Genomic DNA, 24,888 nt, shown 5'->3' with positions numbered 1-24,888 from the left:
ATTCAAGCCCTGAATCAAGAAAACATTTGTAAAAGGAATATAATAACACAAATGTATGTAAACGGCTAGGGTGGCCTTGCAAACTGCTTTTCTGAGTATCTGGTAATTGGTAATCAAGTTCCAATAATTACACTATTAAAATATCTGCAGACTTGATAACTCCATATCACGGACCTGACAGCCTTTTCCGTTTTTTTTCTTCTCCTCCTTGATGCTCTTTAGTGCATATTCCCTCTCCGTAAATATGTAAAATATTCGGAAGGCGGGAAAGAAAACAGCAACACTCGATGAGCTGTCAAATAGAAGTGAGTAACTGGCCACTCTGGGAGTAATGTGTTGACCGGGGAGGGTTCCATGGCATAAAATCAATGTGTGGCTATGAAGAGGCGAGGACAGAAACGCTATTCGGCGTAGCGGGCCAAAGAAAACGGGAGTAGGTGAATAGAAAATAGATATTTCCTTCTGTTTTTTTTTTTCTTCTTCAAGGAAGCAGGACATGCGAAAAGTGTAACAATAAAATTAATAAAGACTTTTAATGCGCACATATCCACCCTGCTGGGTGTTCAAGGTTCAGTAAAACCAACAGAAAAACAGACATAACAACATTAGTCCTTGAAAACCTGTGGCATAAGATAAGTTTTGAGAAGAGATTTGAATGTTGTGGTGCAAAGACAAGATCTCAGATTAAGTGGTGGAGAGTTCCAGATGCGTGGGGCAGCTGAAGAAGAAGACCTGCAATAACCCAAACCTGGCATGTGCACCTGGCGCTGATATCATCCGATGCTGAAGTTAAACCATACTTCCTAGAATACAATTCCTCAAAATATGAAGAGAAGACACAGAAAGAAAACAAAACACCACAGCTTCCAGCAATCCTGACTACTCATTGATTACAGCAAGTAAAGACTTAATTTAACGGCACTGTGAATTTATCATTCTGTTTACATCGGAAGCACCAAGGACGTACGCTCTTCGGGGGATGAGCTGAGGATGATGCATGTACGCAGAGGCACCGAAGCTGCGTGGTTTCTTGCACTTAGTTGTCCTCATCTATTTACTGGCGAGTGATCAGTGCACACAGCCAGTGAATCGATCTCCCACTAATTTCCTAATCTAATTTGGTCATTCGCACTGCACAAACTTCCCGACGCTGTGCTATATTGTTTCGCCGTGAAGCTCATGTGTATTAAATAATGTATTGATCGAATTTACTCATTATCGAATAACTGTGCAAGTATAAATATACAAGTAGTACAGTGAGGTGTAAAAAGACCTTGGGCCGTTTTTTGCTTAGCTGTTTTTTAAGCATCCGGACCTGACTCAGGTACAAGAAAGATATGCTAGAAAGATATCATTCGTCGATTTCGCCAAACTCTTCCTACCTTTGGGTTAATCTTAGGACTTAGGAGGAGTTCAGTTCCGTATCCGAAGATGTTAGGACGCATTGAACCCATCCTTAGTTAGGACGGTTTACTCGTCCTAACTCTAGATAGGATTAATCCTAGAGTTTTGTGAAATCAACTGCATATCATCAACACTGTTTATGACCTGACTCGCGAAAAAAAAAAATATATGCTAAGAAAAGAAAGGTTACCAGCTAAGATCTGTGCTGTTTGTGACCCGTTCTCTCCAATGTTAAACTTTAGTCGACAATGTGTTCTCTATTAATTTTGGTTTTTACCCATACACCGATGTGTGTTAGCACTGTATACTCAGTACTTTCCCGAGTCCTGTGAAAAAATATCACAGGCATGTTACTCGGGTGGGATTCGAACCCACGACCCCTGCAATTCTAGAGCAGTGTCTTACCAACTAGACCACCGAGGCCGCCCGGCAGCTAGAGGCAGTTCGAATCCTTTGTTTTGGCAGCGGGTACCACAACGAGTACGGGTACCGAACTGCCTCTAGCTGCCGGGCGGCCTCGGTGGTCTAGTTGGTAAGACACTGCTCTAGAATTGCAGGGGTAGTGGGTTCGAATCCCACCCGAGTAACATGCCTGTGATATTTTTTTTTCACAGGACTCGGGAAAGTACTGAGTATACAGTGCTAACACACATCGGTGTATGGGTAAAAACCAAAATTAATATTCTTTATCCCCGATGCAAATTTAACATCTATTAAATGTGTTCTCTCTTAGAGCAGCAAAGGGGCAAAGGTCATGGAGCTCCTTTCAAGTAGAAAATATTAATTTTTTTAATTCTCTGAAAGAATGGTGCAAAGCTAAAATACATGAAAAATTCAGTCTTTTAAAGACCAAAAAATAAACTTTGAAATTTAAAAAAATTTATAAGGGCAAGGAGGATCAACTGGTGTTGTTGTTATTGTTTTTTTTTTTTATTGTTTTTTTTTACTTGGCCTATTTATTGTCCGGACCCTGGTTTAAATGTACGTTGTATGTCAATGTTTGTTGTGGCTTGTGCATTCCAGTCTAACCCTGGTGATATTTAACAGCTCTACATCATTGTATCACATCCCAGACATAGCCATCCTTCTCCAGTCCATTCAAACCACTCAAGCAAAACCATTGTTTCTTAAGAGCAACTATATAAATATATTATTTTTTGTCCGTATGACAATATGTTTCTTGTCAGTGGACATCCATTTTTGATGCCACTTTCCAAAAGATTTGAGAGGGTAGGGGCTGGTTCTAGATTGCAGGCACCAATCTTCCACACTTCACTGACTCTCCATCCCATCCAAGCGCGTCAGTGGTTAATGTTGTTGGACTGTAGAGACTCATGCCGCCAGATCTCGCCAGATCTTCTCTTCCGCAGAGCTAATTGTCTGAGATTAACCAGAATTCAAAACAGGTGCATGGATACCCATCTAAGCCAATTGCCCTGGTTTGGTCTTTCCTTCTTTTAACTCCCCCCCCCCCCAATTTCTTAATCTTATCCTCTGCAATAGTCTATCCAGACTTTATTATCTTCATTACGCAGATTTACGGATAATCTCTTCAAAGTATGATGTGCCTTAAAGGCATACTATGCAGTATTAGACACAGTTAGAAATCTGTTACTTGAGTTAGAGGTTGAACAAGGACAAATTGACTAGAGCAGGATTTGAACCAACAACCTCCAGATTAACATGCCAACGCTCTACCAACTGAGTTATACTAGCCGTACTCTACGCTTACACAGCTAGCGCATAAATTTGGTGCTTATGCAATGCAAACAAAGAATGGGGATCATTACAGAATTCGGCGATAAGCAGAGCCATGAAATAAGCCATTTGTGAGTTAGATTTAAATAATGTCTGGTACAATGACTTGCTTGGTTACAATGCACACCTTACATTTGAATGCCTCACTCCTCAGACTATAGACCGTATTGAATTTGACGTCACGCGGCTCAAATATCTGACCTACAAGAAGGTGTCTGTGCGTGTGCGTGCGTGCGTGCGTGCGTGCGTGCATGTGCAGTAGAAATCAAACTGGGATGTTAATTTGCGTGCTGCGTGCTTCAATGATGTACGCGTTCGGACGCGCATACGGTTTGCCCTACAAGATGGCGACTTTTCATAGCAAAAAGGGGTCTATCGAGACAGTTGCTACGCCCCTTGATTAGGGACAAGCTTTTGCGTAGTTATGTAAGAGACGGCGAGCATCCATACACAATTCTGAATGGATGTGTATGGCACAATGGTGCCAGGGTTTGCTCATCCTGGAGGTTGTTAAACAAAAGCTTGACGCTCATCACGTGGCGTAGCAACTGTTTCGATACTCTGAGAAATTCAAATGTAAGGCGTGCATTGTAACTATTACTAAGCAAGTCATTGTACCTGACATTATTCAAATTTAACTCGCAAATTATGGCTTATTGGGCCCTGGTGGTTAATGAAAGCAGCTGTCTGATGCAACAGTGCAAACCCATCGTGAGCATTCACTATCGTTTATGAAAAACTATTTGGCTTCTTCACATTTTTTTTTATATGCAAAAAACAAATAACAAAGTACACAAACACGCTTGCAGGTTAACACCTTTATGACAGCGGACCTAGATATATCTGAAGATAGGTTAAATACTAGTGGTTGTAATAACAGTATTATAAGCCCCTCGGGCAATCTGTATTCCTCCTCAACGTTTGCCGATCTACTTCAGCCAATCCGGTGCAGACTTTCCACACACACAAACTCAGCAATCGGTATCCTTTGTAACAGTAGTAGTAGTAGTAGTAGTGGTAGTAGTAGTAGTAGTAGTAGTAGTAGTAGTAGTAGTAGTAGTAGTAGTAGTAGTAGTAGTAGTAGTAGTAGTAGTAGTAGTAGTAGTAGTAGTAGTAGTAGTAGTAGTAGTAGTAGTAGTAGTAGTAGTAGTAGTAGTAGTAGTAGTAGTAGTAGTAGTAGTAGTAGTAGTAGTAGTAGTAGTAGTAGTAGTAGTAGTAGTAGTAGTAGTAGTAGTAGTAGTAGTAGTAGTAGTAGTAGTAGTAGTAACCCAGGCACTTGACCCTGTCCCCCCTTAGGGGTTTCCTTTAGCCCCCTCCCCCTCCCCCTCGTAATTGTTTCAGCCGACACAGGCTGATGGGAAGTCTCAGCGTTTGTCGTCTGCAGGCTTTTGGCAAACAGTCGGTCCTACAAATTGATGTTATACAGGTGTATGGACACAGAGCACTAAGCTCCTCTGCCAACGGGGACAGGAACTGGAGATCTAGACACCCTAAAAGCAAAGCTCTCTTCACTTGTAACTGATTGAGCACTACAGAGTGTGGCGTACTCTGTTTAAATGTAGCTACACACATACTCCTATGCATGTTGAAGTACACAACACGGGCTTTTAAAGGGGAAAATACAGGGCAGAGTTAATTTATGAACTTTTTCGGCCAACACGTCAATGAAAATTATCACATCAGTCCAAAATTCTAATGACAATTTTCACATCAGTCACCATTCCAAGGAAGTTTTCACATCAACCCATATTTTAATGAACATTTTGACACAAGTCTCAATGAAATTTTTCCCACCAGCGCATGTTCAATTGTAAATAAATAAAAATTAATCAACACAAATTTTAACTGCGTTCCAAGAAAACTAGATACACACAACTTGACTGTGCATTCCACCAACAGTACAACCCACAGATGTAGCGACCATTTGGAACATGTGAATGTTTGACACATTTTGCTGACGATATCCACCCAACATCTCCTATGAGGCAGGAGGCAGTCCGGTGAGGCTATGCCTAATACCTTACTAAATCGAGCACTTATAGGACTCCACTCCACCTGCATCCAGCAAATTATTCCAACCTATTATCGTATGCATTCTTTTCATCCCAGCTTATCGAGCCACCATCATGCTGCTCTCAGTTCTCTGGGGATTATGATATGACGTAAAATCGTCCTGAAACAGGCAATCCTAAAAACACTTCCTACGACATTCATGTTAAATAGTTGTGTGCCGGTTGCTCAAACAACAACTAAATTGAGACTTAAAAATAAACATCAACAACTACCCCATTGAAATGTCATACATACTGAGAATTATTCCACGCTGGGTTAGAGATGCCTGCAAAGCTCCGTACAAATTCCCACTGTGATTTATGTTGAAGTTAATAGAGCATGTTATTTGAGAAGCTGCAAGTAACACCATCTCTCGTTCAGCACATCACTTATGCACAAAATGTATCCAGGAACATTGCTGAATGTGGTTAGTCTTCTAACCCCAGGCCGTACTGCATTGAAGAGTTGGAGGATATAGGAGTGACACTTTGCAAGGCCATGGAAATGTCAAACTTGTCAAGGCCGGGGAGAAACTTTACTCCTGACACACACAGTTAAGGGTTACCACCCAAAAATGCAATGTTATGTTATAAATTATATGTTGTAGAAATTTTGTTTCTGTTAAAGACAACATACAGAATTGCTAATAGTAATAATCAGAAAAAAAACCTCACAATTTGATAAGTCTTAATATGACGGCAAGCACAAAATCTCTGAACAAAACAACCAACCATGTTTCATTCTTGTCACTAAAAGACTCAGAGACTTAAAACGTCAAGTGCCTCAAGCATTGTTTTGGTATACAAAAAATGCTTTGTAAAAGTGTCTATTTCTAAATGTCCGTTTCCTCGAAAGAGATTCCATGACCATTATGTGTCATTTCTGAATGGAAAATTCTGAATGAATCTCAAGGCATACAAATTCCAATGGATTTTCCCCCCTGATCCTTTCTTCAACATATGTAGAAAGAACTCCCTTCAAATTACCACCCAATGTTGTTTTGTTTTTAAATGGTGTAAGAGAAGAAACAACTTGAAAATGCAATGAAATGTAATGAAATGACATTCGTATGAAAGGGAGTTAATTCTGCTCTGACGCACATTGAACATGCTGACGTAGATATGACATGTCCTTGGACAGCCGAATGGATCCACACAACACCAAATTGAATTCATTTAATGATATGCAGAAATGAATATTCGGTTTGCAGTCACACCATAAATCTACTTTGCTGGGTAGATTTTCATCTTTTGGAACCGTCTTGCTGTTGATTCCACTGCACTGCCGCAGAGTAGATTTCGGACTTCGAGAGACTACTTAGTTTCTGAAAAGACTGTCCTTAATTAACTACTACCTGGGCAAATTGACCAAGACTACTACTTTAGCTTAATGGATCCAGGGGAATTCTCATTCTTAACTTCACTGAAGTGAGTTCTTAATTGGTTTCAATGTTTCAACTAGCTTGCTCTAGTCATTGTCAGGACAGTTCTTTTCAGAACTAAGTAGTCTCCCGAAATCTATTCTGCGGCAGTAGAATAAAAGTTAAGACCTACATGTACAATGAGTATTTGCCAAGAACAAACTCTACATTGCAAAGTAGATATAGACGTGTCGTTACCGCAAACCGAATATATAAATTGATACGAGGAAAACTGATAATGGCATTGTATTTCTTGTGGTTAAGAAGCTCTATGAAACTGAGCCCTGCTCATACGGAAAATGCAAATCATTCCAAGAACATAATTAGCATACAACCATTAGCAGCTTATGCATGCCAATGAGTTCAAACTCAATAATTTGGCCTTACAGTCACCATTTTCAATACCTGGGTACAGAGGAGCACTTATGGTTAAGTGGGATTTATTATACAAGGGCATTGGATGATCAGCTGTGCAGGATCAGTAGCAGTCACTAAACAAAAGTTATATTTGTAGAGCATCTTGCTCGATGTCAAATATCTACAATGTCCAGCAAACTCTAAAAATCCAATATCAGTCTCGCTAGATCCTTGTTTACTGTTACACTTTCTCTGCAGTTGAAGGCGACTCCCAAAGAAGATTAACATTGGATACGAACCACCACCACCAGGAAGTCCCCTATAACACTCCACAGCGACACTAGCCTCCTCATCATCAACCCTCGACAGAGCAACCCGTTGTTGTTGATGGGCAGCGTGCTCTGTTTCACGACCACAAGAGCCCATGAGATCCGGATAGCCAAGCATTCCAGTCACGACTTTAAGTCCCTCTGGCGTGCTCTCCCCTAATGACATCAATTAGAGGGTATCATCTTACCTAACGATGCTGATTCGTCATATAAGTCCCGACTTGACAGGATTCCACTTGCATCCAGAGAAAAAATCCAATCTTCGGAAGGTCGTTCCGATACTGAATGAAACCCCCCCCCCCCCCCCCGCCCCACCTTGAAATATGGGTCGTGAGGTTAATACTTTAAGCCCCCCAATGTTTAGCAATCAGGCAGTGATCATTACTGAGTGGATTTATACATGTGCAGTCACTAACAACCAAGAGAAGAACAAAACAAGGGGGAATCATCAGCAGCATCCGCAGACGGATTCACATGTAAAAATACAAATTTCATATACATGGAATAATCACCTTGTTTTTACTTTACATGGAAAGCCTAGAGGCAGTAAATCTTGTTCGCCATGCAAGTCTATACAGACTCACAGATAAAACTAAAAGGCTTTATTCCTGACATGATGCATTTCAGCATAAATTCATCAAGCTTAGCGATCAAATGGGTTAACTCTGAGCCCTTTACATTATTTTGATACCAACTTCTTTCTTTAAAGTGTTTTGATACCTTTTGTAGATCAAGTTTTGGGCCATGACATGAATCCCTACTCACTGTGAATGAAGATGTATGTAGTATAATTTACCTGTACAAGTTTCAGCTTCATTAGTAGTATTTCTTTTTGAGAATCAAAGTGAATATCGCAGAGCAATGTTTTCAGGAGAGTCTTGAAATTGGTTGTACATGCAAAAATAATTTTCGTCTCCAGAGACGATAATTGTTTTAATGACATTGTTTTACGTAATATATTAAGGCTGTTAATATTTTAAGGGAAGCTTTCTACCGTCATTATCTTCAAACCCTGTAAGTTGAATGTAAATCTGTGGACACTGTGTTTTGTGTCGTACAAAATGTACCCAAACCCTTTTAATGATACCGAGGAGGAAAATGCTCTGTATTAATAATAATAATAATAATAATAAAAGAGTATTTTTATAAAGGCTTTATGCCAGGCCTCAAGGCGCTTTCCACTAAAACAAACAATAATTATTTTAAAAACAGCACTAAATATAGAAAAGGCAGTTTAAAAACCACAAGAAGGGTAACAAATTAAAACTAAATAAAACCACCAGGAGCAAACCATGTTTAAAAAATACTAGAGGTGAGAGTTAACCAGCACCTCGCCCTAACGTCAAGAACCTAAGCAACAATACATAAAAATACTAAAAATATTTAAATAAAATGACCAAATTTAAATACAATAAAGAAGACGAGAAGAGCAAAAATCAATACAACAGAGAGTGGGGATAGGATAGTCACCAGTAAAGACAAACCAAACATCTAGAGAAAATAGATGCACCACTTGAGAGAATCCAGAAAGAAACCCATTCACCTAGCAGAAATGTACAGGAACAAGGCAGTATGGTCCATTTCCCTGACATGTACAAGGACATTTTATAGGATTGCTAACTCCTCACAGCGATGTCAAGAATCTGAACCTTAATTACATAGCCGGCAAAGCAACCTAATGGCAACATCATACCAAGTTTTTGTAGAGAAGATAATAGAGAAATTTCAGATTCAGGCTTGGAAGAAAAACCCCTATTGACCACTTGCACGCGCGTCACACGCGGCGGCTGATGCCACGCTCACCATGTTGGTGGTCAATAGGCTTACGTGTAAACGCCGCGTCACCTAAAAATGCGCACTTCACTGAATAACACACGCTGACATTGCCCACCAAAATGGCGCATCCAAGATTATTCTGATGGTGACATCAGGTGAAATGGGTCAGTAGGGAAAACCCAAGCAGTCAGGGGGGTACTGAAAAAGAAACCAATCCACATGTACAAGGCTCCGGTCTGATGTGGGATTCGAACCAGGATCCACAGATATGAGAGGCAGGAACCGAAACCACTAGGCTAACTTGAGAAGTCAATGCTCAGGGCTGACACAAGTGAATATCTGTGCACACATAAAAATGCCTCAGCCACACCCGTGGAACAAAATTCTACCTCTCAAAAAAAATAAGCTTGGGGACTTTAAAGGCAGTGGACACTATTGGTAGTTACTCAAAATAATTATCAGCATAAAACCTCTCTTGGTAACGAGTAATGGGGAGAGGTTGATGGTATAAGAAATTGTGAGAAACGGCTCCTTCTGAAGTGACGTAGTTTTTGAGAAAGAAGTAATTTTCGACCAATTTGGTTTTTGATACCTCAAGTTTAGAATTTGAGGTCTCCAAATCAAGCATCTGAAAGCACACAACTTCGTGTGACAAGGGTGTTTTCTTCTTTCATAGTTATCTCGCAACTCCGACGACCAATCGAGCTCAAATTTTCACAGGTTTGTTATTTTATGCTTATGTTGAGATACACCAAGTGAGAAGACTAGTCTTTGACAATTACCAATAGTGTCCAGTGTCTTTAAGACTTTCACATTGCTTCCAATTCTGTCCTTCAAAACTACCATAGATAAAGTTCTTGATGGTAGATTGAGTATAATAAATGTAAGTCTCAAATAGAAAAGATAATTGTTGTATTAAAAAAAAACATCAGACTCTTCAAAATAGTCAAAAAATACTGATTAACGTAGGAACAAACTCTCAACACTACTTCAGAAACTCAATTTCATCGTAAATATTCAAAGTGGCAAACAGTTTGTTTTGTTACAAGGCGCTCAGGTTTTTTGTTGGCGATTCTTTCATATAATGAAAACCAAGGGATGTAAAAAGAAAAAAAACCTGCAGCATCGAGTCCATTGACTTAAGGGTGTTTGCATTAATCATCAACGCTCTCGCAGCGTATATTTACAGCTGCGGTGAGGCACGTTCCGGCAAACATTTGGTGAATTTATTACATTGTCTCCGAGCTGTGACATTAAAGATGTGAGAACCCCAAGGGGTGGATGGAGAGAAAGAAAGAGACGCTTTTGAGTTAAACACATGGTTCTGTTTGGGTGATCATCTGAAAGATTACTTGACGTCTTTTTTTAAGCTGAAGGCTAACTTTGTGTTGGTACCAATCATCCTGAGTAAGTTGAATGACATCTTCAAGAGCATTGTGTCAAAAGGAATTTGACGCTTTAAAACCTTACAGAAAATGTACACACTGCTTTGCCTAATGACAAAAGAGCATGAAATTCCAATAGTTTAACAAAGAAACGTGTACAAGTTCATTACTAAACACTCACCTTACAATACATAGCATATACTTTCTGTAAAAGTCCTTTAAAAAAATGTGATTTTTTTACACACTGATTTGCCAAACACAGGAGCAACAATTTTCCATTTAGTTATCACAGGTTATTTCACATCGCAAAACTTCCTACGGCAATTTTTCAAAGTTCAACCCCAAATCATTAAATATTAACCCAGTCAGTTTCCCTTGTCGTTTATTACATGACAGGTTAAATTCATGGAATAGTGTGTTAGCCAGAGGGGGTCTGTGTCTTTTGAACACGTTTTTTAAAATTTGGACACCCTGTTTTTGGTAGAGTGCTGGAACGTTAATCTGGAGGTTGTTAGTCCAAGTCCCGCTCCAGTCAAGTTGTCTTTGTTTCAGCCAAAATTGTTTAAAATCTACACAGTCAGTTTTCCTTGTGGTTAATTACTTCATATTACTGTAAATGTATTGTGAGTGTATCCAGCAAATTTTGACAACTTCTTCCCAAATCCTTTCTAAACCTTAATTCGCATTACATCTTATACATGTAGATGTGTAATCGTTGGCGACAACACTGCCTGTGCACCCCTCAAGCTCTATCACCACCACCAAAAGTCCTGCATTCTCCTCAAGACAAGCAGAGTATGCTATTCGAAACGTCAAGACCACACAAGCTCTTTTCAGAGCCAACACACTCACAAGAAGTGATTTACACATGGTTGTACCCGCAAGTTTACTATTTAATGATAGTTTCTTCCAATTTATCGACACTATGCAACCTGAAGACAACACCGTTTCAGCAAGTATATTTTTTTAAGTTGTACGACACCGTCACTTTAAGAAAGAACGGAGGAACAATCCCCCCTTGGTGATTTGGAGACGAGCAGAGAAGGGAGAGCGTATCACATGGGCCAAAGCTGGCAAAGGTGTCTAGATGGATGTAAATTCAGACCGGGCGGAATCTTCGGCTTGTTATTTTATCCTGTTATGAAAGCACACAGGATGAGGGGGTAAAGATACTTGATGGATCGAATGGCTCAAGGGTTGGTTACCAGCCCGGACTTATAAATACACAGATTAACTGCATGGAAACATCCATATTGCCATGGGAGGACAGTTTCATACAAAGTCAAAGACAAACCCAAAGTTGGTCAACCTCTCTCTTAGTCTCTTTTATCTATGCTGGGATGACTTTTTTTTTTTGCCAGCTTTGACATTTCATGATACAAGCTGACATTTCAACACTTGATTAGTTTGCTATTAGTCTTTCGCATAACACATGTGATGTGACACAAAGACATTTTAACATTCATAAACTATTCATCTCATTTTTACTTCGGTAGTGAAAGCAGATATATAACAGATGTTTAATATGCACATACAATTAATAGTTAACGGCCTGATGTTCCGACCCTAACAGAGTCTTTCTGGAAGGCTATTATTTAGTTTAAACCAATATTCATAAATACCTAAGACAGTTTCACTATTCCTATTGGTGGAGAGCTTGTCACTTGGGGGTGTTAAAACCTTTGATAATGATCACTAAAAAGTGTTGAAACATGGGCGTGACATGCGAGCTTGCACCTGTGCTTATACGACAGTTTCTTCATTCCTATTGGTCGAGAGCAACAGCCAGGACAGTTGTGCCACATCACGCGCGACACACACAGCAATCTTCTTATAAGGAGTTGTTTACCCAAGGGCCTTACCATTTCATAGCTGGAGGGGTGTTATATTGAAAGAAATCATTGAACAATTATAATTATTGCATTTATTTTACTTTTTGACCAAAAAGTGTTGATGTTTTTATACCGAAAAGGTATTTATGAAAGGGAATCAAAGTGTGTTAAAATCGGTTTTCAACTAGTGGTTTAAACATGCCGAGGCCTGGTTCTTCATAATTTATCTTGACTTCGTCTCGATAAAATTATCAAGATTCAGGCCTCCTTGGGATTAAACCACTAGTTGAAAACTTCTTCACCACACATTGATTCCCTCATTTGTCCACAGGCAAACTGAATAGTTTCATGCGATGTGTCACAATGACATTTTAACATTCACATACTTTTCATGTAATTTATACTACAAAATATATGTCCTTGATTTGACAATTATAGATTAGAAACGATAGAAAACATGTTTCGGCCCTCCAAATGCTAATATTTTCACAAATTATTTGTCAACAGGCTTGCAGAATAAATTCATGAGATGCATAATGAGGACACTTAAACATTCACATATTATTCATCAAATTTTTACTAACGAAAGTAAATAATATACTTGTCCTTGATTTGACCATTATAGATACCTTTAATATGCAAATAATCAGTTTACACCACTTATTTGTTCACAAGTAGGCTGAATAAATTTCATGGGATGTGTCACAAGGACATTTTAACATTCATATATTATTCATCTAATTCTACCTGCTGAAAACAAATATATTTGTCCCTAATTTGACAATAAATTAAAAGGGGTCATTGCTGGGCACACAAGTCGGAAACTGGGATCCAGATCTTAGTTAAAATTATGGCATGTCCACCTTTTGGTAACCCCTGGAGCTATACTCTCTTACTGGGAAAAGAGTGAAAAACCACTCGTTTTGTCCACCGTCCTACTTCTGCATAGAGCCACATGGAGGACTCTTTTTAGAGTGAAATACGGTACTTTTAACTCGATTTAGAGTAAAGTTCGTTCCAATTTCACTCACTAAAAGAGTGACACCAATTGCATTCACTCTCAAAAGAGCGAAACTTACACCACTTGGACAGGAGAGTGAAATTTTCACTCTTTTACATTAAGAGTGTAGATTTCAATGAGCTTTAAGGAACAGTATCCTCAGCAATAGAGAAATAGATAAAGGGCATGAATTATTTTATTTGGAGAAAAATACAGCATTTGTTGTTAACTCCGCCCTCTGATTTCAGATAAAAGTGAGGAGAATGCGACCAAAACTCTAGATAGCTCAGTTGGGAGAGTGAAAGCACATTAAATTCGAAGGGCGTTGCTTCGAAATCCTGCTCTAGTAAATTTTTCTTTGTCAGATCAAGTCTGAAACTTCTCATCCCTGAAATACTAACTGTAACACACTTTTGTTTCCACCAATTATTTGTCCATAGGCAGGCAGAAAAATTTATTGTAGGAATTCTAAACTTATATTCAGGTTTTAATAGAAAACTTGCATTGGGGATAAAGAATGATAATTTTGGTTTTTCCCGTACAACGATGTGTGTAAGCACCGTATACTCAGTGCTTTACTGAGTCCAGTGAAAAAATCACAGGCATATTACTCGAGTGGGATTTGAACCCAGGACACTTGCAATTCTAGAGCATTATCTTACCAACTAGACCACCGAGATTGCTCGAGGCAGTTCGAATCCTTATATTCAGGGGCTTTAAATATACTGTTCATACTGCCAGTTTCTCAGTGCGCTACTTAGTGATGTATCGACATTACTGATGTCGCTTGGTCATTCTCAGAAAAAGTTGACGGACAGTCCAAGGGAACACGACAACATACCACCAATCATGTCTACTTATTTCAACCTCAAAGCCAAAATCAATATCAACGGAGCTTTGAGAAGACGGGGGGGGGGGGGGGGGGGGGGGAGACGAGTTAATGATACAAAACAAAATCTATAATCCAACGACAAACATGTATGAGATCTGCTCGTTTATGTCAACACTTAATCAAAATTACAAACTTCAAAAGCAGAGGACCGAGACAGGAAATTAGAAATCCACAAATTACTTCAGATGATCAGGTTAGTGTGGCGTGCCAGTAAACTCACGCTCGCACAGTGATCCAGTGGTCTACTTGTGTTTTGGGTTTTTTTTTCCCTTCTTCTTGTCTTTTCATTTCAATAATAATACTGCGGTGTGTAATATTCAGAAAAATCAGGTTCAAAGTTGGATTTGACTCAGATGAAATGAAAAAAAACCTTTTAATTTTCTTGAGAAATGAGGTATAATACCCATAGAGTAAAATGAGATACATTTTTTCCCACATGTCTTAATGCTTGTTGAAATAAAATTATTTAAAAAAAAAACAGTTGGTGGTGTAACTAAGTCAGGAAGTCTTTTTCTCGTTTTGACTCCAGTCTTGGGAGAACAAGCCCACTAAATATTTTCAGCCATAAGCCCGGGTTCTCCCCATGAACAAGTTAGTGTAATCAGGCCAATAAACAAAAACTGCATTCCAAAATATGCAAATGGCATCCACTACGCATTAATTATATTTTTATGTATATTTATTTTTATGTATTTACCTTTTAGCTCCAGATTTTAGGGCTTTTAAAACCAAAGACAAGCACTAAATCAAAAACATTCTGAGAACATTGTTTCAATTTAGTTACATCCTAAAATAATTAAGCACAAAAGTATAAAAACAACAGTGTGGGTAGTGAGAACATTGCATACATTGCCTGTGTATTAAAAGACATATTTTGTTACATAAACGTCAGAAAGGATGTGCACAAAATGTGGTGTAGATTTTCCCCTTGGGTAAAAACAGAATACACAAATTACCGGGATGGTAATTAAAGTTATTTTACAAACCTTGCATGACGTATAAGTTACATGGTCAAAACGATTAATACTGAAGCCAAGGTGAGCTCAAATATCATCTTAGAATCAACAGAGCTTTAAGAAGACAGAGGGGGGACGAGGAGACAAGCTGAGGCTACAAAACAAAATCTTTAATCCACTGACAAACATGCATGGGATCTGCTCGTTTATGTCAATACTTAATCAAAATTACAAACTTCTAAAGCAGAGGACCGAGACAGGAAATTAGAAATCCACAAATTATTTCAGATGATCAGGGTAGTGTGGCGTGCCAGTAAACTCACGCTGGCACAGTAATCCAGTGGTCTACTTGTATTCTGGTTTTTTTTTCCTTCTTCTTGTCTTTTCATTTCAATAATAATAACTTGGTAAGAATATCTCAGAAAAAATCCTGTCTCAATGTTGGATTTGTCTCTGATAAAATAAAAAACTTTTAATTTTCTTGAGTAATAGAGACCCATAGAGAGAAATCGCATCCACTTCCCATTAATTATATATTTATGTGTATTTATGTGTATTTACTTTTTATGTATTTACGTTTAAGCTCCAGAAGGGCTTTTAAAACCAAAGACAAGCACTAAATCATGAAATAAATTAAAATAAAAGTATAAAAACAACAGTTTAGGTAGTAAGAACATTGCATACATTGCCTGTGTATTAAAAGATATATTTTGTTACATAAACATCAGAAAGGATGTGCACAAAATGTGGTGTAGATTTTCCCCTTGGGTAAAAACAAAATACACGAATTACCGGAAAGGTAATTAAAGTTATTTTACAAATCTTGCATGACGTATAAGTTACATGGTCAAAACGATTGATGCTGAAGCCAAGGTGAGTTCAAATATCATCTTAGGTACAGTGAGTTGCAACTCAAACCTGTTTTTGTTGTTTTTTTCTTCTTTTTCCTACTCAATTCCCCCCCTTTGAATAGTGCTTAAAGGCTTAAAGTGCTTAATTTTCCATTAATTTGATTTCGAGACCTCAGATTTAGAATTTGAGGTCTCAAAATCAACCATCTGAAAGCACACAACTTCGTGTGACAAGGGTAGTTTTTTTCTTTCATTATTATCTCGCAACTCTGACAACTGATTGAGCTCAAATTTTCACAGGTTTGTTATTTTATGCATAATGTTGAGATACACAAACTGTAAAGGATAGTCTTTGACAATTACCAATAGTGTCCAATGTCTTTAAAATCTGTTCATTTTGAATGTGACCAAATTAGTCTAGCACCCTGTCTCGAGCAGTAAGAATTGTACTTAATGTTGAATGTCACACTAGTTGTGTCCTCAACAAGATCAAGCATTATATTTTATTTGGTCCTTGGGAAAAATGTAGAAAAATGTAATCAAGTACGAGAGCTGACCAACGTGTTCAAATAGCGCAGGGGTTTTAGTAGACTTTGCAGGTTATTTAACCTATAACCATTCATTTTTGTACAATCATAAAAAAACACCCAGATGTTGCTAATATTTTGTCAATTAAATTTTGTCAGTAAAAATGTCAAACAGAATTAGCATGAAGCAGAATATTAGGTTTTGTGTCAACAAATTAGTACACTATGTTTACAAACTGCAGCGTAAAAATTTCATATCAGGGCATGACCTCTTTTCTGTGAATGGAAATAGGTCAAACCTTGCGGCCACTTTGGGCATTTTGGTACATTTCTCTTGTGGCAGCTATGGTCTCTCAACGGTTCCCCTGCTCCCCCCATGGGCAAAGAATATGATGCCTGACATCCCTACAGACATCTTGGTTTAAGATGTGTTGATATTTGCTTGTTTGTTTATTTATTTATTTTATTTTTATTTTATTTTATTATTAACTCTTTTATTATTTTAAAAAAAAAAGGAACAAAACATTTATAAAAAATAAACAAACACCTGGGGCAACTCACACATACATGACATAGGCCTATACTTGTCATTTGACAAACATGAGTTAGTCTAACTATGTTTGACTTATCAAGATACATAACCAGTAGACATAATTTGTGAAATAATGACTGCACAAATAATACTCTAACCCAACTGCCTGTAGTGTTGTTGTCACATAGCTGTCATGTATAATTTCTCATTAATATAAGAGCTAGGGGGGAACGGCGAAAATATCATAATAAGATGAAACATCTAATACAGCATTCATGGCCAAGTATCCATATTGATTAATTCTTTGCCACGGCTGAACGCAGTGCAGTTTGGCTGACACCATGAGGCGTGATCATCAGCGAGGGTCTACAGCGCCATCCTGAGCTATAGACCTTGGGAGGAGGGGGTAATCAATACGAGGGTGGGGGACTGGAGGGGAGGAGGGAACACGAGGGGGGGGCAGATAAGGCTGGAGCTGAGGGAGAGGTGAGCAAGGGGTTCATAGAAAAATCTGTTTACTATTTATCTTTTAAATCTATTTACTTTTGAAAAAAAACTTTTTATAGGTTTGGTTTTGGCCCATTTTTTAAAAGTTTGGCCGAAGCACGCTGAATTGAATCGAAGAGGGTGGTGGGCACAGGGGTTCAAAGAAAAATCTGTTTATTACATCTCTTTTTGAAAAAAAAAAACTTTTAATAGTTTTGGTTATCTCTTTTGGCTAAAACTATGGGGGCTTTCTAGACCCAAATTGTTTAAAGATTGTGTGGTGCAATAATGCTGCCAATCATACCAGGAACACCAGGGCGAACCCCTTCTCTTTTCAATAAGTGCACTGGGTTCTTCTACGCAGGTTACACATCACACAGGACCAATGGCTTGACGCCACATCCGGACGAAGCATTGGTCAAGTGTATTGTTTAAGGATACAGGTGTAACGACCAGGAATCAAACTCACACTTTGCTGATCAGAAACACCAGAGCTAGAGTCCGATGCTCTTAACCGCTCAGAAAATTAAGAGGATTCCATAATATGGCATTCAATACTTGGGGACTTCAACAGACTGAGATTAACTGTTGCAGCTACAAAATCAAAGATCATACTGATTATCGTTTACTTTTTGGTTATAAGTCCAAACAAAAGACTGGCAGAAATAACACCTTTCACGTTTCCTCCTCAGATAACAACAAAAACCTGCCATTAAACTGCACTTTAAACGAGCCAACGCAACCAGGCACATCCTACGACACGCACCTCATCATTCATGTTCCATTATTTCACACTGCAATCAGGACTTGATTTACAGAGAAGCACTCCTGACTAGTTGGCGTAATCCAAACTCACTCCAAAGATGGTTTTATGTTGTTTTTGTTTTGTTTTTTCCAACCGATGATAACCTTACAGCAGTAAATATCTTCAACAATTTCCCACCTTCACTCCACTCTACGTCTTCATTATTTCTAATTGGGCGATTACTGATGATGTCATCATCAGAGTTGACAGCGTATCGAGGTCTGCTTTTCAGCACAAATATATCACTGGTGTCGTGGGTACCACTTTACCCGGCGCTTCGTGGTATCTATTTACACTAAGCCGTAAATTGAATCAGTAAATACTACATGAAGCCATTGTATGCTAGTCCGCTAGTAGTCTGGCCATTTATTATGTGTGTGCATTCGATATCCCCAAGGGTGTGGGCTACATGGCGCCTGTTTCGTTATTACACAATTTGTTTCAGGTTAAATCTAATGCGGCTTGAAAGAGCGGACTTGTTGAGGCGAACACTAAAGAATAATTTTCATGAAAAAGTATCCAGAAATTCTTTGATTTGGATTTGTTAAAGGTGACTCTGAGGCATTTTTGGAAAAACTACTGCCACTATTAAACTATGCTAATTATTTGATAAACAAGTACTTTTAAGTCTGTTGTAAACATCTTAAAAGATGTTTACAACAGACGGCAGTGGAAAATGCTGAAGAATAATATAAGAACAAATTTGGATTTGGAGGTGACTCTAGGGTACAGTTTTAGCAATAAGAACCAAATCAAAACAAGAATGCTCGCTGAAGACGGAGCAGAGGCCTTGAAAGGCGGCAACATGAGGTGAGGTGATTGGTGAGTTTGCGACGCTGCTACAAATTGACAGCAAAATCTGAAAAGCAGAGTCCAGAGCAATGAAGGAAAACTGCTAAGATAGCAGTCTGCTTACGATGACTAGAGCAAGTCTAGTAAAACGTTGAGACCAATTAAGAACTAACTCAGCGCTAGTGAAGTTTGTATCAAGAAAATCACTTCGATCGACTACAGGAAAGTAGTAGTCCCGGCTTGATTTCCAGACCTCAAATTCTAAATCTGAGGTCTCGAAATCAAATTCGTGGAAAATTACTTTTATCTCGAAAACTGTCACTTCAGAGGGAGCCGTTTCTCGCAACGTTTTATACTATCAACCTCTCCCCGTTACTCGTTACCAAGTAAGGTTTTCTGCTAATAATTATTTTAAGTAATTACCAATACTGTCTACTGCCTTTAAATTATTATATACATCTACATTTATATGGCATTAAAACAATCGTGCGGTTCCAAGAACCAGAGTTATACTTGGCCCTTAAGAATTGGAAAATTGAGAGACTCGCAATCCATCTAAAGGCTGCTTAGGCCAGGATATCCTCTTCTGTTAAATATTAATTTCCAACGTCTAGATTTCCCTCTGCCCCGGAGATACTTTGATACTTTGAAATATCGTCATGAATAATCGTTAATCATTATCATACATGCATGTCCCGCAGGAATCCAGCCATATCACCAATAATGTCAATCATCAGGCCTGCATACATTTCAACTCACTTCACTGCATCATTCATGAATGCTTGGGGGGGGGGGGTAAAAGCTCTATCTCTGTTTCTAAATGACCACTTTCACATGAATGTATGCGTGTAGCGGAAAGGCGGTGGGTATATGCGGTGCTACTGCATGTCTTTAGGGGCATAGGACCCAGGCGCGCTCCAAAGTTCAGAGAGCGCCTCGCGGACCCTAGGTCCGATTAAGGTCCATGCCTGAATGAATGGAGGTTTCGTCTCCATGGGTGAACAGAACTGAACTAACATTGTAATGTTAGCCCTCTATTATATGGGAAAATCACATACAAGCGTGATCCCTAATGAGGTGGAGCTTCTTCAGGCTTCACAGCTCGGCTGGCCGCCAGCAACACGGCTCGACCTGCTCTTCCATCCACCTGCAGACCGTCCTTCAGGTAGCAGTTGGAGAACATGTAAGGGTTCTTCCAGGAAGCCGCCCTTGTGATATCCTTCATGGGGTTTTAAAGAAAATCCATGAGGAATACACCCCCGCATCTCGCGGGCATGAACCGGACCAACGGCCGCAGGCCACCCGCACGGCACCAAACAAATAGCTGTGACTATCCAACATGCTATCGTATCGCGAGATGCCGGTCGGAATGGTGGAACCGTGGACACAAACAGTCGTTTGTGGCCGGTTCTGATTGACTTTGTGCGGTCGACATACCACCTAATGCCCGTACAGGGCACCAAAGTCTGTCGACCACGACCGCCAAAAAAGGCTTTAAGGTCGGGGACAAAGGTGTCTGGGGGTTCTAAAGATTCGAACTGAATCTTAGCCAAGAACCCCGCAGAAGGTATAAGGCGGACTCCTCCGAGTTCCCCCCGGATGTGTCCAGCCAACACTGTAAGGGGTGGGGGGGGGGGGGGGGATCAAATGGCGACTAGGCCTGAAGTAGGTGAGGAGACAAAGCTGAATAGGCCTCATCCCTCGCCTGCTATAAGGCCCAGGAATCTGAGCCAGGCCAGCTTCAGTGCCACCGTTGCCCGAGGAAAAAGGGGGGGGGGCCACGCATTGACGCAAGTTCAACACCTGGTCCACTGATGGGCGGGCCAGCTCCTCCTTTTTTTAAATTTTATTTTATTTTATTTATTTATAATTATTTCACCTGAGTGAACGGGGCGCCCGAACAACGGGTAAACCCGAAGACGAGGGCGGGCCCAGTGAGCGGGGTTTGCCGGGGGACTCCCAGCTACCCTGCTCCATGTAAACAATCCTTCAACCCATTACATTGCAAGCGCCCCACAGCGTGGGCGGGTGTTAATCGGGTAAGGCGGCCCTGCAAAAGCCTGTCAACGACCGTCGTGGGGGAACCCACGTGGTCAGCGAGGGCCAGGTAAGCCGAGCCGTGTGAAGAGGGGGAATCCCTCCGGCTGCAGTGACCCCGAGGCTCGAGAGAGGGCACGGTGCGCTCCGGAACGGAGTTACCTTTAGCCCTACCTCTCTTGGTCGCCGCCCCGGCACTAGTTTTCTTGGACTTGCCGGGGCGCTTGACCTTAGATTGGGTGGACCCACGTACGCTGATCGAAGAGGGGGAGCGGGAAGGCTCCCTCCTTGGTCAGTGGGTCCCCCAGCCAACGCAGCCGACTGAGGCTGCGGGGGCCGGTTGAAGGGCGAGCCCAGCGACGGAGTGTCACCGGCGCAGCCCTCCGAGGGCTCCGACTGTCCCGGGGGAATGGACGTACCCCCAGTTCCAACAGTCGGAGCCCTCCCCAATTTCCATTGAACTACTCATTTATAACGATCTTTATCTAAAACACTTCAATTAAACAACAACTCTACTATCTTCAATCTCAGTCTTTATTTCAAATCTCAGCAATAAAGGTAAGGTGTTTTTATTTCATTTTAAAAACGGTAAACTGTTGGACACAGAATTATTTACGTCCTCACCCAACTGTGGCTAAGAGAAAAGAGGACGACTTCGTGGCAAGCATGTCATGGGGCATTGTGGGTAGGACGGTGGAGGGCGCTATTGTGTGTAAAGTCTTAGCAATATTGGCTGGCGGCATAGGGAATATGCAAATTAGTAATTCGACTCTACCGGTAAGTAGAGTGAAGTAGACACAAGGTAACACCAATGAAACGTTTTTCATGTTAGATTTGTAAGTATAATGCCCATGGGGGGCCGGGGGTATGTGGGAATTAAGAACTAAAAGCATACTAGAATAGAAAACACGACTAGCTCTAAACATTGTGTTGAAGGGGAGTGGGGGGGGGGGGGGCATAAATCAGCCATTGATTTGAATCCTTCTTAGGGAAGAAGCTTGAAATGTGCATGCAAGCTGATGATTCATTTTCTAACCACCGCAGCTAAGTAATGACTTTTTATCTTTGTGTTCCAATAAGAAGTTTTATCTTTTACTAGTTTGTATTATAAAGACCATGTAACCTGTCACATCACATGTTTACAAAAGAGCCATGTTACAATAGAGATGCTAATTAGTTAAGTTACCAAAATATTAAGTGTAAGGTACAGAAACTTGCCAAAGTTTGTGATATTTAACAACGTTGCTTTATGAAAACGACAAAGTTGTGATCATATGATAATTCTGAATTAACTTATCTGGCAATGCAAAACAAAATGTTAATGGAACACAAAACAGCAGTCTAACATTATATTACACACAACCTTACTCACCGATGGACCTCATTTGCATACTGCTTCTGTGACCGTATTACACACTCGCAAAAAACAGGCATCGCAAACTTATTGTTATTTTCCAAAATGGTAGAAGCTAAATTCTGAGCTAATTTGTTCCATTTCAACCATTATGAGGAACTTCCTTCAATCATGAAATAGGATCCCACTTCTGCAACCGATAATCGGGGAACTTATTTTTTGAAGTGTGTTGGCAAAATTATTTGCTTCCGCGAGAACCAACTTTCATCGGCTACTTGGTAAATGTAAAGTTTGGTGTCATACATGAATTTCAACTGCCTGTTACCTTCCGTGTTTAAGTTTGAATAAAAGTCGGTAGTGAATCAAATAAACTGACTTTTGTGACCGCTTGTTGTCAACATTCTGCCTTGTTATAGTCTATTTGGACCAAAAGCACCCATGCAATCATTCTCACTTAAAAATCATCTGATATATTCACCCAAACCACAACGCGTATTTAAGGAAAAAAACATCTTCAGACATTTTGCCTGAAGTGACTTTAAGGAAATACAATGATGCGGAGCGTAGCACTGCTTCTGAAAGAAAAGACTTTTCTTTCAACGCTTCTCTATTGGAAACAAATTTGTAGAGGATCCAATGTCAATGAAACTTAAACTGATGAGCTAGTGGCAATGAAACACAAGATTTCAATCTGATAATATCTTGGCATCATCCATAATATTTTCATCACATCTACTTTTTTTATCCTCCTTATTTAAAGAGGTGGGTGTGAGTAGATATAAACATTCAAACCAAGGGACCTACATGCACAACAAAAGAGGACAATAGGGTCCAAGTTTTGGGAAAGGTCCTCAGTTGGGAAAACATATGTACAAAACCAATGGGGGCTGTTGCAAAAAAAAGTTATAACCCAAAAAGTATAAACAATAGAGGGACAACAGGAGGTCCATTGTGGCTGGCGTATACACCCTTGTGTGAGTGGCCTTTCCGGAACTCTATGTTGTGCATCTTTCTTTCCTTTTCAAATTGTGAACAAATATAAAGCAACATTTTATCCAGCTATATTTTGATGAGCAGCTGGTCTGGTATGGATAAAGCAACAGAATCGAGCTACAGTGTCGGACAACCGTTTCCTGAACAAGCTGGATTGAAACCAGGTGTTTGGTTCACAGCACTGTGGGCTGCACTTTCCAAGCACATGCCCCAGATGATGCGATGGAGAAAATAAAATCAGTGGAAAAGTGGAGGGAGAGGGAGAGAGGCAAATCACACCTTACCTTCTTATGAATGCTCACTGTGCGTGAATCACACCTACCATTACAAAACACCAGATATAATTGCCAATCCAGAGTATGCGATGAGTCTCTTACTTTCAATAGCTCCCTGCTTCTCTATCGCGCTTCTTTTCTCGCGTACACAAACGTGCTTCTGCGCAAATACACACAGACACACACGGCGGGGACAAAGAAACGACGAGCCGCAACTGGTCCGCAGATGATGACAGACTCGTTTTCTCCTGACACTGATGAGAACATTCAATTGTCCAAGAGCGGGAAAATTGTCCGCCTCAGCATCGACTACCAAACCCTCCAGGCAAGATCTCTTTGGTTAGGACACGACACTCAAGAGAGAGACTGAAAGACGAAAGAGTACAAAAATATCCCCTTCGGAGCGGAGAAAATTTTATTTCCACTCGAGAGAGTTTTGCAGGAACAATCCCAGCGACGGCGTGTTTACAGCCATTTGAGCCAAGTACCGAGCACGTCACTCAACCCCGTCGTATCTCCACCGACTGCTATCCTCTTTAGTGGATATATAGGTCGTCGTCATCATACACTGCCCGTGGGTGAAGAGCCATTGATTCCCCCACCGATGGGGCAATTTGTTACTGGCGCTCTCTAGGAGGGGATAACAGGGGGAGGTAAAAAATAACTCCAGAAAGGGGAAAAAAACCTGCCGATCGCTCCACGAGAGATGTGATGTTTCGCACTAGAGGCATGGTGGGTTATCAGCAATGGGATACATTACATCACTTCAAAACGTTTTAGAGAACCGCCCGGATGAAATGAATATTAATCACGGGAAGACAAGCCGTCTTTAATGCGGCTCTAAGTCACGTTCGGGATATCAAAGATGCATTATGCATTCACACAGAATAGCTGTTATTCCCCTCCTTATTACAATCGCTAGTCTTGCTTGATACGTAGCTTTTCATTGTGTAAATGATCTGCTCTTAACTACAAATTCATGTTCAATGCATGTTTCTCGGAACAATAAATTTACACACAAAAAGTTAACCAGTCATATATTTGTTCGTATCTGTACCCCTGAAAAACATCCTTA

At 40.1% G+C, this 24,888-nt stretch overlaps 1 protein-coding gene and 1 non-coding gene across 8 annotated transcripts in view; both read right to left on the bottom strand.

The window, feature by feature from the left end:
- LOC117293300 (cGMP-dependent 3',5'-cyclic phosphodiesterase-like) overlaps positions 1-24,545 on the bottom strand; it is a 117,976-nt gene extending 93,431 nt beyond the window's left edge. For 5 of the 7 annotated variants that reach the window (XM_033775545.1, XM_033775543.1, XM_033775546.1 and 2 more), the window contains exon 1: positions 23,823-24,544. The gene's annotated coding sequence lies outside the window, so the exon portion shown is untranslated. Of the gene's footprint in view, positions 1-23,822 lie in introns of all 7 variants that reach the window. The other 2 variants (XM_033775542.1, XM_033775544.1) reach the window with 1 other exon arrangement.
- Positions 1,755-1,827, bottom strand: Trnas-aga. Its single transcript has one exon. It is a non-coding gene; the product is annotated as a tRNA-Ser (tRNA).
- Positions 24,546-24,888: the final 343 nt, after the last annotated feature.

The sequence above is a fragment of the Asterias rubens genome, chromosome 8 (assembly GCF_902459465.1).
Source record: "Asterias rubens chromosome 8, eAstRub1.3, whole genome shotgun sequence".
Classification (NCBI taxonomy): domain Eukaryota; kingdom Metazoa; phylum Echinodermata; class Asteroidea; order Forcipulatida; family Asteriidae; genus Asterias; species Asterias rubens.
The sequence above is the reverse complement of the archived record's forward strand: the minus strand, read 5'-3'. Positions and strand labels throughout refer to the sequence as shown.